Raw genomic sequence first — 16,163 nt, 5'->3', positions numbered from 1 at the left:
CATGCGATTCCAACTGCCTTGGGTTTGTGATACCTGGCCCAGAAGGACTGTACCTTTTCCCCAGAGTATCTGCTGAAACTGATGATGGGGTTCTGCTGAGAGTCTGAAGATGCTCTTTCAGGTGTGTTCAGATTCTAGAGGGAAGCATTGACATAAAATCATAGTGGGGACGTGATGATGGTATATTGCTCTTCTCTCTTAAGAGAAAATAATCTCTTCTCTTAGATGGGGTTATTTTGATTGCTTTTCATAGTTAGTGCGTGAAGGAGTTTTGAATTGCTTGCTTTGCTACCCAAGAAAAGAAAAGCTCGGGAATGATTGTTGCATGTGTTTACGTCACGGCGAGAGTCCTATTAGAGGTAGTAAAAAAATGTTTTTCCTCCCCAAGCTGTTTGAACTTCTTTATATTAATCATTTGATCTTTAGCCAGCTTCCAGATTTCCTATCAGGAAAACCAAACTGCACATCAGTAACTTTACTTTAGTCGCAGCCCTGAGCAGACCACTTTGTAAAAACTGGCTGTGTATGAGCCATTTACTTTCTTCTATTATTTCTGTCTTCGTGGTCTACAGTGTTTAACTGTTATTAACATTTTCTTAAAGCTGCTCTCAGGCTACCAAGCGGTATTTTACTGAGAGTGCGAAGCAGAGAGTAGTATTTCTTCAGAAGAATCTCTGCATCAACTTGGCATGGTCAAAGGGTTGCAAAAATAGTCTTATTATATTCTAAAATTTATTGGAATATACACAGTTGACAAACAAAATATGGTGGATTTAGGTCAGCTATTTGCTTATACAATAGATTTTATTCGTCTTTGACATTTAATGTAAGCTTCACTTGTCTGAGGGCTGGGAATAGGATAAGTATGTTCTGCTTCTTGTTTTATAAAACTTGTCTGTAGCTATCCGGAAATCATTCACAATCAGTGACTTAGGGACAAGGAAACCTTGTGACATGTTCTGAAAGTGCCTTTCTGAATTGAAACTTCTGAAAAGTTGAATTATGGAGACCCTAACAGGGGTTTTTCTTTTTGAGGAATGAAGATAGCTACATTTGTTTTCTTGATCTTTTGCTTAATTATCCCCCCTGCATACTGAATTGATACAGCTAAAACCAAGCTTCCAAAAATCCGTACCGAATCTCTTCGATGCTAAGAATCTGTGTTGTGTGTAATTGCCCTGCTCTCGGCAGTACTGGGCAGAATGGGCCTGGGCCACATGTATGGAAACAACATCAAAAACATTTGACACATCAGTGACTTATTTTTAATATATCTGAGAAAAATAAAGTCCGCTGCTGTAAAATCTGCACTTGCAGATGTGTTAGCCCTAAATAACCTTTAAAATTGGTCGTGGTGTGGTGGGAGATGTTGGTATTCATGAGTGTTTTGACATGTTTGACATTTTATGTATGGTGCACTGCTCTGTCTGTCTTGCATTTTTCCCCCAACAGTGCGTGTTTCCTTGCTAAAATCCAGCTTTTGGTGTTTATATTTGGGGTCTATACGCCTGCTTATTGGATATATGATTTGTTGCTATTTATGCAAATAACGTTTTAATGAATTAGGCTATTACTGCTTTCCATGTGAGGCCCATAAAAAGAGGGCTGTGTATAGAAGAGATAATTTGATTTTTACTTTTTAAAGAAAAAATTCATTTGACTCATGTCAGACATCTTACATTTGCTATAGTCCTGGATGAACAAGTCAGGAAAAGCAATTCTGTGGAATGATTATGCTCTCAGAAGCCAAGGAATTTGTGTACCAGAATCTGGTGTAATGAATAGAGGGTTTGAAATCAGTCTGAGTAGCATTTAGAATTGTCCTCTATTCATTTACTTCTGGAAGTGTCCATAAAGGGAATTGCCCGTAGAACTGAGAAATCTAGGTGGCCTTGAGGTAAGTATATTATAAGAAAACACATACCTAAATACATATAGAACAGAACTTTCAACAGCCTTCTCTGAATGAAATACAGGTTTGATAGTGTGGTCGTCTTCCCTTCATACCCACTTCTGTGTTAGTTCTCCAGATAGAACCAGGTAAATGAGTTCAAAAGATCCCGCTAATCTTTGGTGAGGCGTTTTTTTTTTTTTTTTTCCAAGTTTATTAGTAACGTGTTACTGAAAGATCGACCATTTGTTTTTTGACTATCGGAAAAGGCAACAACCTTGATTGAAAAGCTTTGGCTGCCCCATTTTCACCCTGTGTGATAAACATGAGCGTTACACAAAGTCTGACCTAATGTCTGTTCAGCTTCATGAGGTTAGACATGGCCGAGAGTTTTGTAATTCAGAACCAGTGAGTTGCTGATTACTTTTTTCCTCTTTAAAACTGATGTTGATAGTAATGTGGCTTCCCTTTAAATGTTATTCTCTTTAAGACGGCCACTGACTCCAAGGCTTTGACATTTTTTGTCCCAGATATTTCTCCTGCTTTTAATCTCCACCTGTTGTCACATGCTAGGACAGCACCATACCTCCAGGAGGAAGGACAAAGGGGCAACTTTCTCTGTCTGGGGATGTCAGGGCTGCTATTCCTCTGGAGTGGAAGTTTTATGTGCACTTTCTTTTGTCCTTTTTCCCTGGGGACTAACACGTCACCTCCGTGACACACACAGCAATTGAGGCCTGGGGTTTGTGAGAATACCATAAGTTTACTTTCAGCTAGTGGAAGTATTTAATGTTGCATCTTGCAATTCAAATGTATCAAGACGCCAACCTGCATGCACTCCTGACTTGTAGCTTCCCAGTTTTTCTTCTTGACTAACAAAGCCTTAAGGCGTTTGCATCCCTTTGAGGCTTTTCCTGAGCAAAATTTCATTCATAAAACACAAAGCACCAGAAAAGTTTAACGTTGAAGGTGGAGTGCTGTTTTTTTTAAATATATATATATATATATATTATTTTAATTTGTAGAGGCGTGTGAATGATTATAGTCTGACACTAACAAGATTGCGAATCTCATTTCCTAGGTTATGAGTTAGGAAAAAAATGCAAGGCTTTGCTTGAATGTGCAGTGTTTTGTATGCTGAACATTGCTTTCATCAAAATGTGTACTGTTGATTCATTCATTACATTTCTTGTATGTACTTAACTGAAAAGCAAGAAAAAGAAAATCAAGTGCTTGTCTTTTTTGAGTTAATTTCCCTTAACATGTATTCAAAATAAGCATTCCCATGTAGAATAATATAAAATAGTTATGGAATTTGATGATTAGAGGAAAGTTGGTGTGGGTGAGAAATGCATCATTCATTAGACTGCAAGTGGCAATGGATGATATAGAAAAGGCAAGGTGCTATAAACAGAAGCTGTAAATAAGCTTTTTTTTCTCTCTGTAGCTAGAATACAAATACTTGCATTATGTAGACATATTCATAAATTTTGATGATAACTTAGTGAAACAGGACCATAAATATGGAAACTAGGCACATTATTAAATGTATATGATTTTGCAATGAACGCTTATTATTTTTAAAAGTCTATGTCCCTATGGCTTTCACTTAGAGAAATCCATCTCCCAGTCCTCTGAATAGCCTACTCATTTTGGGTTTTTCCTCTGGCTAATAATGGTAACTTCCTAAACTGAAGACTGAATCGCAGCAGTCAAACTTAATAACCCTCTGATCAAATTACAAACCTGGTAACTAAAAGGAACATGAAACCTGTGATACAGTTTCACAAAATCTTATTTGAAATCTCATTCAGATTAACAAGAGAACTGTCACAATGTGCTAAAAATGGGAAGACCATAAATACAACAAGCTGTTATCTGACAATAAGCCAACTCGTGTGGAGCGATACAGTGGGGCTGCGGTGATAAGGTTTTTTATTTAACCTCATTGTTAACAATCCTTACAATGGACAAACGTCGTATTAATGACCCTCACAAATGGTAGTGAATGGAGAACTTGGTGAGACTGGAGAAATACAGTGGCATAAAGAGAGATCAGGCACGCGCAGAGAAAATAAAGCACTTCTGAACTGAAAAAGATGAAAGCAAATATATCCAGTACATGCCTCAGCACTACAAATTTGAAATACAGAGTTTGAGTGCAAGAGAAATATTTGTAAAATGCTGACGCTTAAAATTAGGTCACAGTATTCCATGTACAATTGGAGCAGAAAAGCTTATAGGCTTTTTAAGCTGCCTGCCCAGGGACTTCTCACCATCAGAATGAGAGAGATGCTAATCCTTTTCTGCAGAAAGCATTGATAAGGCCATGCTGGAATCCTGTATGCAGTCCTGAACTTCCCAGCACCAGAGGGATGTTGACAAATTGGACAGATTTCAGAGAACCACAACAAAAATGATTAAGGGGCTGGTGCAATTGACTTACGAGGAAAGATTAAAAGAACCAATTATGTATTGCTTACCCACACAAGACAAGCAGTACAGGGGAGGAGAGACAAGAAAACCATGTATGATTATTTGAAGAGTGTAAATACCAAGGTAGAAGATGAATTGTTTAGATTGCTCCAAGATGGCAATAACTTTGGGGTAAGAGGAAGAAAATAAGTGAAGAGGAATTTGGTAGATTATCAGGAAAACAATTCTCAGTGATGTTATGTGTAAAATAATGGAAGCAATTTTGAGGAATTTGTCAACTGTACTGCTTTTATTAATGCAAAGGAAAAAAAGGCTGCTTTTCACTAGTGGAAAACTTTAAGATGAGAAAGAGGAAAAGGAAGAAAAACCAATAGTTTACTTCAGTTTAGAATGTAAGGAACTTTATATGTAGTTTCAATTAAAGATGACACATTCAAATAAAGGTCAGAGTGAATCTTAAATGAAGCTGTCCTAAAGATAGGACCACCCCTGCTTTCATGGGTCTTCTTAGCAGTAGATCTACCTTGATCTTGACCGTGTATTCTATAGTAGAGTAATCTTACCTTCGTCTATGTAAGAGGATCTTAATGTTTTCTTTTAACAAAATATTCCTCTCATGGAACTGTTCTCGTAACGAAGGTGATGTTGATGGACCTCAGCCCAGTATCACATTGATAAAAGAAGTAAGAAGTGTTCTCATTTGTCTTTCCGTAGTATTTTTTTCCGGCAGGCCTCTCTGAAACTTGGCTCAGCTTGGTAGGGAAAAGAACGGATGGAATGAAGTGGCCACTTGAAATTATAGTAAGTGTGGAAGCGAGGGAAAGGATTTTACAAAGCGTCCCCTAGCTCCTCTGGAAGCCAAGCAAAGGAACAGATTCCTTCCAGTGTCAATGAGAAATATAAATGGATTTAAAAACATTAATGACAAAGAGGAAAAAAATAAAGAAGGAAGAGAACTCAAGGCTCATCGGAATCTCCTGCTTTCTCTCTCTCTCTTAGGGAAAGAGTGATTTTCCTGTGCTAGAAGATGTAGCATGCGAGGCAGAGAGATGCAGGAGAATCTCATTAACGTGAGCTCTCCACTCCCCATGCACTTTGAAACTGCCTGCTGTCAGGCTGCTGAGAAGCCAACGTACGCAGGCTTCCTGGAAGCGCGTGCTGCAGAAGCCTGCGTGTAATTATTTCTGGGTAGGATCCTGTGTACGATCCCACGCTAATACTGACTTACCGTCTGCCTTTATTTGAACTGATACTTACCATATGTAGAATTTAAGCTTCTCGAAGTGAGGTCTCGGATTGGGGGAGCACACAGGTATTTCCCCCTAAGCTATGTAGTCAGCGTTGATATCTGAACTCTAGGGGATTTATTGTGCTAATTGAAAGAGAGAAAAGAAAAACGACCCACGTTTGTTTCACTTTTGGGGGGGGAATGCTGTTGTTTGTAGCTAGCACATGATAGCTGGTGTCGATGACAGCCAATTGGTTCTATCTGAAATATCTTAAAATTTCTAACAGGTGTATTGTACACCAAAACTTGCCGCATAATTTTAGTTTCAAGATGATTTGCAAAGTGTCTGTACGGAAACTTCTTCCTTAGCTGCAGGGGATTCTCAGTGTTTTTCTTCATTATTATTATTTATTAAAAACAATGTTAAAAAAAGAAAAAAATGTAATGAAACTAATATAACACTGTTAGTCAACTATATTTCCATGAAAAAAAGGAGAAAAAGTGATGTTTTAAAAAATGCATTGCCCTAATAAAAGTCAATGAACTGTATTTACTAGACAGTTTTATTAAGTGAAGAGGGTGCTGTAAGATTTCAGTAGATTTTTTTTTTCATTTTGTAAATGGTTATAATTTGCGTTTTTATTTTAGCACAGTCTTCAGCCCAGAGATTTAATTTAATCATTTTGCCTTAAAAAGCAACGAGAAGGTATTACACAGGTAGATAGACTATGCTGTGAGCAAACATTTGTCATTGCTAAACTGTTTTACTTTTGTTATTGTGTTAATGATTTAGTGGGAAAATGACCTTATTTTTGCACAAAAGAAATAAACGAAGCTGCTATCATTGACTTTTTCTTCTAAAACTAACTATAAACGTTTCTAACAAGAACATCTCTGATATAACTAATTGTGCATTTAAAAATACCAATGTGAATGATGGGGGGTTGATTTTTGTTTTTAGCTTTATGACTAGCTTATTTTAAACATTTTTAATTCTTCTGATCATTTAAAGAAGTGTTGACTTTTAGGTGATTTTGTTTACAGTGCTTGTACCTTGATTTCTAAAGCTGTTTAATGGCAAGGTATTTTTATTATTCTAATTTATTCAATAACAAGGAATTTGTTTGTAAGTGGTATTGAGGGTTTTTTAAAAATTAACCATTTCTTTTTTTCTTTTTAGTCTTGTCATGGCTTCAGTGTGGAAACTTAGTTCAAACACTTCAATTTGCATAGTAAACATTTTGTTCAATTTAATCCTTACATTATTTTCAGCTCTGTTTTTATTTATTTGTTTGTGTATTTATTCATTTATTTTACAACGAGGCTCCACCCCCCAATGTGGGGCTTGAACTCATGACCTTGAGATCAAGAGTCTGATACTCTACTGACTAAGTCTCCCAGGTACCCCTTGAGCTCTGGATTTTGACCACAAAACTTCCTGAAGTGATTATGCAGTTTTGTTTCTCTTTCTGTCCTGTTTGTGGTTCCTTTCTATCTTTTGAAGGCATAGGATAAATCCGAGAGTGGAGGGGCCATGTTAAGGAAGTTCAGAATTATGCAGTGAGACTATATGAATGAGTTCTCTACATCCTTTCACATTCACTACATCATTGCACAACATATGAATTTTCTTTGGGTACAAGAACGTTGCTATCAGCCATGACATGACTTGGGCCGTGTTTATAATGTCGACTTTGTGAATTAGATTGATTTTTGAGGCAGTTAACTTTTGTTATCTTCTTAGGAAGTACTTGTCTGTTTACAGATTTGTAAAATGATAATGCTTAAAGTGGTCTCACAAGCTTGACTAAGGCCATCTTTCTTTCTCTTGGCCAATACTGTCTTGCTTCTCTTGTATGTCAGAGCCAGTATCCCAGTTTGTTTCCAACTGCACAACGGGTAACATGTCATGAAATGAGGATTTGAAAAAAAATTTTATGAACACTTTAATATTTAGATGCTAACTACTGTGAATATGTCATTAAAAGGAAAGAAAGATTTATCTTTAGATACATTTCTGGGACCTAGGAAAAATCCTTACGCACTCAAGTGTTTTACCCCATAGTGCATTAACACATTTATATTCCAGATAAACGTCTCAGAAATGAGTGTTTTTAGGCCCACTTTAGGAAGGGCATATTTTGCATATAAAATATTATGATACAGTGACAGAATATTATAGCATTTAGTGAATGATTTCGTGAATACTCTCCCAAGTGTTTTTAGGATGCCAAGTGTATCTAAATTACATTATGTACATTTGGCTTACTTATACAAAATGTATTTATTTATAGAAAAAGTATTTTTTTGAAATGATTCTTTAACATATGTGGATAACTTCCATTGATTTTTTTCCAAGGAATAAGATGTCTTTGAGTCGGTATGAACATGAGAGTTTTTGACAATGGTTAGCTTTGTTGCTTAACACTTTCTTTGTGGGTTTATACATAGTGACTTATGTTCTTAAGATACACAATGCAGAAGAAACGCTTGAGGCACTAGACATATTATGACAGACACAAAATTGCTCTGACACTAATTAGGGCATAAATAATGGCATACCTAATCAAAGGCAAGTAAAACGTTTGTTTAGTAATTAAAATAAAACTTATTTATTTGCAGGTTCAAAGTTTGTCTGTTTAAAATGGGCTAGGTCAGATAGATAACACATAAGCGAGTAGATAGATACACAGTGCCCAGTTTTGCATCATTCTGGGTGCCTTGAACTTCCATGGAGTGCTTAGGATCTGGAGGCATGGTGAAATAGAAATTTTGACATGTTCAATAGGATGAACCCTTGTCTTAGAGCTTTTTGTTTTTGGTGGTGTATATAAGACTCTGTGTATGTATCTTGCTCTCCTTGTTCTTTTCTATTTGGAGTTTTTAGAGAGGAATTAGCGTAGCTTGTGCTGATATCAGGAATCCTTTAGGAATTAGATTAGTTGCCTGGTTTAAACCTATATGTTTTTGAAAAAGAAAGGGAAGAAGCAGGCTCCAGTGGAGCCCAGCATGGAGCCCGACACAGGGTTTGAACTCACAACCCTGAGATCAAGACCTGAGTTGAGATCAAGACCTGAGTTGAGATCAAGAGTTGGACGCTCACCCGGCTGAGCCACCCAGCTCCCCCTCCCCCCCCCCCCAACCCGGGAATGGTAGCTTTAGACTCTTTTAGGAGTATGCTGGGGAACAGTTCTGAATATGAAAGATAATAGTTATTTCATAGCTCCAGAATGCAGCGCACTGTATCATGTACAAGATTGAGCAAGATTCCTGATACTTCCTATGAGCACTGAAATGAAAGTAGCAATCATTGGTAACCAACAAAACACTCATCTATACTGAGACTTGCCAACTATTAACTGTGTTATCTTGAGCAATTTACTTATCCTAACTATGTCTCCGTTTCTTCATCTGTCACTGAGATGAAAATAGCCGGGACATGATTAATCCCCAGTAAGGTAGTGTTGTTTTTATTATTTCTATTACCACTCTCTTATTAGCCCCTGAGAATACAAGTACTTTTTATTTCAATTCCATCTTCCACTCATCACTTTATAGTTGTATTTGGTGGTTTACAATGCTGTCCATCATGAAAGGCCTCTTTTGGGTTCATTTATCTGACCAATCTTGACTGCCGATTCTCTATGTGCTAGTGTAGGAATGTGGGAAATAACAAAGAAGAAAATCCATAGTCGCTACTCTCAAGTCTCTTACAGTCTAGTAAGGAAGACATACATAAAAACAAACACTTTTAGCACAGTATATTAATAACTCTAAATAGGGGCCTGTAAACCATATGTTGTGATGGAGTGCCCAAGAATGCCTGGGAGCACCCTCTCTTTTGCAGAGATAGTAGATATTTACTTCTAAGTCAAAAAGGGAATATAAAGATTAAAGGCAGAGAAATATGAAAGGCCCAGGGTTTTTGGGTAATGCTGGCATATAAAATCCAAGGAGGGGATATTGGCCAGGATTAGACTGGTAATCAGAATCTGGATTTCGCAAAGGCATACAAAGGAATTTATGTTTTATATTTGCACCAATAAGCAGTAGGGAGCAATTAATCGAACCATGAAACTTCAATTGGGGAATAAAATCATCTTATTAAATTTTTATAACGATCACTCTGGCTATGACATTCTGATTACTTTAGGATCTTCTTTTTAACTTCAGTACTATAAAATTTTCCTGGGCTATGTTGTGGGTCTTTCTCAATGTATGATGCTGTGTTGTGTGTTCACGGGGCCATCTCAGTATAGAATGCCATTTAGTTTTGGAAAAAATATTCTCAATTATTTCTTTGAAAAATTTTCCCTCTTTTTTTTGGATAATTTTTTCTCTCCTTTGGGAACGCCTGAAGAAAGACTAAGGGTTTTAGACTTTTTCAAATAATCTTTTAATACAACAATTTTCTTTTTTCTTTTTTGCTATCATTTCTAACAAGCAATAATCAGAGACTTTTTAAAACTGTAAGCTAGTAAAAAATTAAGGGGCACAGACAGTATCCTTTGTTGGTGAGGATGAGGGGAAATGAGCCATTTCCTAAAATTGTTGATGTATGTGTAAATTGGGATAGCATTTTTGGAAGGCAGTTTGGCAATACCTATGAAAATAGGCTCCAAAATTAAGTATCCTTCCTAGAGAAATTCTCCTTAAGCAAAAAGATATATGCTCGTGGATGCCTAGCATAGCACTGTTTGTAAAAGTGAAGCTTGAAAAGAACTAAAAAGTTTTTTTGGGGGGAATTAATAAGTAAAATGTAATCTATTTAAACTATAGAATATAGCATAATTGGTAAAAAAAATGTAAGTAAGACATATAAATCTGGCTATGGTAAATCTCTAAGAAATATTGTTAAGAATAATATGTATAGTTATGTAGCATCTTCTTATAGGTTCTGGTGCTAATTCCAATGTGTGTGGAGGTTCCCCACACCAAAAAGCAATTCTTGTACATCAGTTGAGTGTCTTATAATTTAACTCAATTCTGACATGATACCTGGAGAAAGCATCAAATCCCATAGGGTAAGGGCTTAGTTGCACAGGATACATAAGCCCAAGTTATTACCTGTGCTTCTGATCAACTGTCTATAGAATGGAGGTTCCAACAATGCCCTCCAACTCAAGATGCCAATCGCAAGCACGGGTTGTTACCTATACTTCTGACTGACTGGCTATAAATCAAAGGTTCCCAAGAAGCCCTCCTCAGGTTCCACTAATTTGCTAGAGGGCCTCACAGAACTCAGAGACATTTCACTTACTAGATCAGCAGTTTATTATAAAAGACTATAACTCAGGAATAGCCAGATGGAAAAGATGCATAAAGCAAGGTATGAAGAAAGGGTGCAGAACTTCCATGCCCTCTCCAAGAGCATCACTCTTCATATGTTCACCAGTTGGGCAGCTCTCTGAACCCTACCCTTTTGTGGTTTTTTTGGGAAGCTCTATTACATAAGCCTGAATGATTTAATCATTGGCAATTGACGACTGAACTCAGTCTCCAGCCCCTTTCCCCTCACAGAGTTGGGGGGAGGGTAGGACCGGAAAGTCCAACCCTCTAATCACCTGGTGGTTTTTTCTGGCAACCAGCCAAGATCCTTGGGTACTCCAAAAGTCACCTTATTCATATAGCAAAAGACCTTAATCACTCTCATCACTTAAGAAATTCCAAGGGGTTTAGCTCTGTGCCAGAAATGAGGACAGACCAAATACATATTACTTACTAAAAATCACAATACCATACATATATAATGTATAGATAAATACAATATATGAATTTATAAATAAGATCATTATATAGATTTTACATATAATGTTTTACACATAAATCTAAATGCACAGACAACCTTCTGGAATGTTGCATATCACTTATTTTTTTTTTATTAGGTTTCTTTTTTTCTAGGCTTATTAAGAAATAATTGACATACATCACTGTATAAGTTTAAGGCATAGAGCATAATGGTTTGATTTACATATATTGTGAAATGATTACCATAATAGGTTCAGCTAACATCCATCCTCTCAGGTCCAAATAAAGGAAAGAAGAAAGGAAGAAAGGAAGAAAACCCTTCTTTTGTGAACTTTTAGGACCTACTCTCTTAACGACTTCCCTATGTATCAGACAGCAGTGTTAGCCATGGTCATCACGTTGTACATTACATCCCTAGTGCTTATTTAGCTTATAATTGGAAATTTGCATTTTTGATAACCTTCTTCCAACCACCTTTACCCATGCTCTGCTTTTAGTAATCAAAACCTGATCTCTTTTTTTATGAGTCTGGGTTGTTGTTGCTGTTTTGGTTCCACAGATAGGTGAGATCATGCTGCATTTGTCTTTCTCTGTTTGAACTTATTTCTTTTTGCATAATGTCATCAAGGTCCATCCACATTGTCACAAATGGTAGGATTTCCTTTTTTCTTAGGGCTGAATAATATTCTATTGTATATATATCACAACTTCTTTATCTATTTATTCACAATTTAACATTTAGGTATTTTCCATGTCTTGGCTTTTGTAAGTAGTGCTGCTATGAGCATGGAGGTGCAGATATCTTTTTGAGTTAGTATTTGCATTGTCTTTGGATGTATTCCCAGAAAGTAGGATTGTTTGGTCATATAATAGTTCTATTTTTAACTTTTTGAGAATCCTCTAAACTGTTTTCCATACTGGCTGTATCGATTTACAGTCTCCCCAACAGTGCACAAGGGTTCCCTTTTCTTTACATCCATGCCAGCATTTGTTATCTCTTGTCTTTTTGATGATGGCCATCTAACAGGCATGAGGTGATATCCCATTGTGGTTTTTGATGGCATTTTCCTAATTACTAGTTATGATGAGTGTCTTTTCATGTACCTGTTGGCTGTCTGTATAGTTTCTTTGGAAAAATGTCTATTCAAGTACTTTGTGCATCTTTTAATTGGGTTATCTGATTTTTTCTTATTGAGTTGTATGGGTTCATTGTTTTGGATATTAACACCTTATCAGATATGTGGCTTGCATTTTTTCCCCTTTCCATAGGTTGTCTTTTTACTTGTTTATGATTTCTTTTGTTGTGCAGAGGCTTTTTAGTTTCATGTAGTCCCACTTGTTTATTTTTTATTTTGTTACTTGTGCTTTAGATATCATATCCAAAAAAAAAAACATTACCAAGACCCATCTCAAGGAGTTTTGTTGCTGTGTTTTCTTCTAGGAGTTTCATGGTTTCAGGTCTTAAATTTATGTCTTTAATCCATTTTGGGTTAATTTTTGTGAATGGTGTCAGATGGGGTCCAGTTTCATTCTTTTATATATGAATAAGACTATTGAAAGATTTCACAACAGAAAATTTTCAGGCCAGAAGATAATGGGATAATGTATTCAAAATATTAAAAGAAAATAAGTGTCAACTAAGAATTCTATACCTAGTGAAGCTGTCCTTCAGAAAGAAAGAAAGGGTAAAGAGTTTCCTGAACAAACAAAATTTGAGAGAGTTCATTACCACCAGATTTGTCTTGCAAGAAATACTAAAGGGAATTCTTTGAGTGGAGAAAAAAAAACTAACATCAAAAAACACAAAAAGATAACAAAAATTCATTGGTAATGGCAAATATATAGTCATAGTTAGATTCTACATTATGGTAAGAGTGACAAATAACTCACAACTCTAGTTTAAAAGCTTTTAAAAAGTAGCAAAAATAATGGTAAATACAAAAATCTGTTATTAGTTATACAATATAAAAATCGTGTAAATTGTAACAACAATAAGCTAAAATGTGAGGAGGAAAAGAACTAAAAGTGCAAAGTATACAAATTCCATTGAGGTGATCAGTTTAAAATACAGTTTTATAAGTTTAAGATATTTTATGTAAGTCTCTTGGTAACTACAAGGGGAAATGTAATAATTAGACCAAAAAAAAAAAAAAAAACCACACACACACACACACACAATAAAGAAGTTAAAGCATACTTTGATATAACAAAACACGAAAACATAGGAAAAAAATACAGAAGGATAAGAAACAAGAAATAATGGATCTAGAAAACAACCAGAAAATAATTAATAAAATGGCAATAGAAAGTTCTTACCTATCAATAATTACTTTAAAATGGATTAAATTCTCCAATTAAAAAACACAGAATGGCTGAATGGATTGGAGAAAGATCCAACAATATGCCGCCTACAAGAGACTCACCTTAACCTTAAAGAAAGACACAGACCAAGAATGAAGGGCTTGAAAGAGATATTTCAAGCAAATGATGATCAAAAAAATCCATCAAGGGTAGCTATACCTACATTAGACAAAATAGGCTTTAAACTGAAAATGATAAAAAGAGACAAAGAAGGTCATTATATAATAATAAATGGGTCAATACATCAAGAAGATATAACAATTGTAAATATTTATGCACCCAACATCAGAGCACCTAAATATATAGAGCAAAAACTACCAGAGCTAAAAGGAGAAATAAACAGTAATACAATAATGGCTGGGGATTTTAATACCCCACTCTCAGCAATGGATAGATCATCCACACCGAGAATCAATAAGGACATAGAGAATTTGAACAACATTGTAGACTATTTGGACCTAATGAACATATATAAAACATTCTATTCAACAGCAGGATACACCTCTTTCTCAAGTGCACAAGGAACATTTTCTAGGATAGGCTATGTGATAAGCCACATAAGAGTCTTAGCAAATTCAAGAAGACTGAAATATCAAGTATCTTCCCTTACTACAATGGCATGAAACTAGAAACACTAATAAGAGGAAAACTAGAAAATTCACAAACACATGGAAATTAAACGACATTCTCCTGCAAAACTAATGGATCAGATAAGAACTTAAATAGTAAATAACAAAATTTCTTTAGACAAACAAAAATGTAAACACAATATACCAGAACAAATGGGATGCAGCGAAAGGAGTTCTAAGAGGGAAGTTCATAGCAATAAATGCCTACATTAAGAAGTAAGAGAGATCCCAAATAAACAACCTAATCCTGAGCCTTAAGGAGCTAGCAAAAGAAAAACAACCTAAGCCCAAAGATAATAGAGGAAAGAAAATAATAAGGATTAGAGCAGAATTAAATGAAATAGAGAACAGAAAAATAGTAGTAAAGATTAACAAAACTAAGGGCTCTTTGAAAAGATAACCAATATTGATAAACCCATGGCTAGACTAACAAAGCAAAAAAAAAAAAAAAAAAAAAAGAATCAACCCACATTAACAAAATTATGTGTGAAAAAGGAGACATTGCGACTTATACCACAAAAATACAAAAATTCAAAATCATAAGAGGCTACTATGAACAACTCTATGCCAGAAAACTGGCAACTTGGAAGAAATGAAAATTTTTAGAAACATACAATTTATCAATACTAAATTAGGAAGAAATAGAAAACCTGAATAGACCAATTAATAATGAGATTAAATCAGTAATCAAAAATTTCCAATGAAGCCCATGACTAGATGGCTCCACTGGTGAATTTTATCAAACATTTATAATTAACACCAAACGTCAAGCTTTTCTAAAAAATGAAAGAGGAGGGAACACTTCCAAACTTATTTTATAAGACCAGTATTATCCTGATATCAAAACTAGAAGAAGAAGCTACTAGAAAAGAAAAGGCTGGGCCAATATCCCTCATGAATGTAAATGCAAAATTTTCTTTTCTTTTCTTTTTTTTTTTTAAGATTTTATTTTTAAGTAATCTCTCCACCCAATGTGGAGCTTGAACTTACAACCCCAAGATCAAGAGTCACATGTTTTACCAAATGAGCCAGCCAGGCACCCATAAATGCAAAATTTTTCAATGAAATATTAGCAAATTGAATTCATCAGCATATTAAAAGGATCATTCACCATGATCAATTGGGATTTATATCTGAGATTTGAAAATGGAAATGAATTCAGGAATGACTTATGTTGTCATCTTGATGGTGTCATTTCCCTTACTCATATGACAGTGCTTACTTATGTGGAGGGGTAAAGGAATTGGAGAAGGTGAATAAATCTTTCCCATTTTATTATGTAGATTTCTGCATTGAAGATTTTTTCAAGGGATGATGTACTCATGCATAAGTTTGGTAAATTAAAAAAAAAAGCTGTTTTTTTTCTCACCATCAAATAAAATTAACCAAGAGGCACCCATTCCTCATTTTAATCTTGTTGGTTTAGAATATTTTCTACCACTGTAATCCATACCTTAAAAGTTGTGAATATCCTAGCTTGAGAAGTCATTTTATAATAATGCAATAGCTATACTTTATTTCTGATTTTTTATACTTTATTAATTGAAAATATATTTGTCACTTTCTATTTCCTAACATTTTCTGCTTTTCTTGCATAGAGTAAAGCGTACAAAAAAAATCATCTATCAAGATTGGTTCAACAGCCTATGGCTGTGAAAGTCTTAAGGAATGACTGATAATTAGTTTTCATTAGTGAGAAGAAAGAAGCAAAGAAGAATAAATCAGCAACCACACATGCGAGTCAGCTTAGGATCCAAAGTTTCAGTTTCCCCCCATGTGAATGATTTAGTTTTCTTTGATTTTATGCTCCTGTAGAAAAATAAATAGCATATGAATACCTCAAATTTGTAACATCTCTGAAAACTTAATA

This window comes from Acinonyx jubatus, chromosome C1 (assembly GCF_027475565.1).
Source record: "Acinonyx jubatus isolate Ajub_Pintada_27869175 chromosome C1, VMU_Ajub_asm_v1.0, whole genome shotgun sequence".
Lineage (NCBI taxonomy): Eukaryota > Metazoa > Chordata > Mammalia > Carnivora > Felidae > Acinonyx > Acinonyx jubatus.
This window is presented reverse-complemented; position numbering follows the sequence as displayed.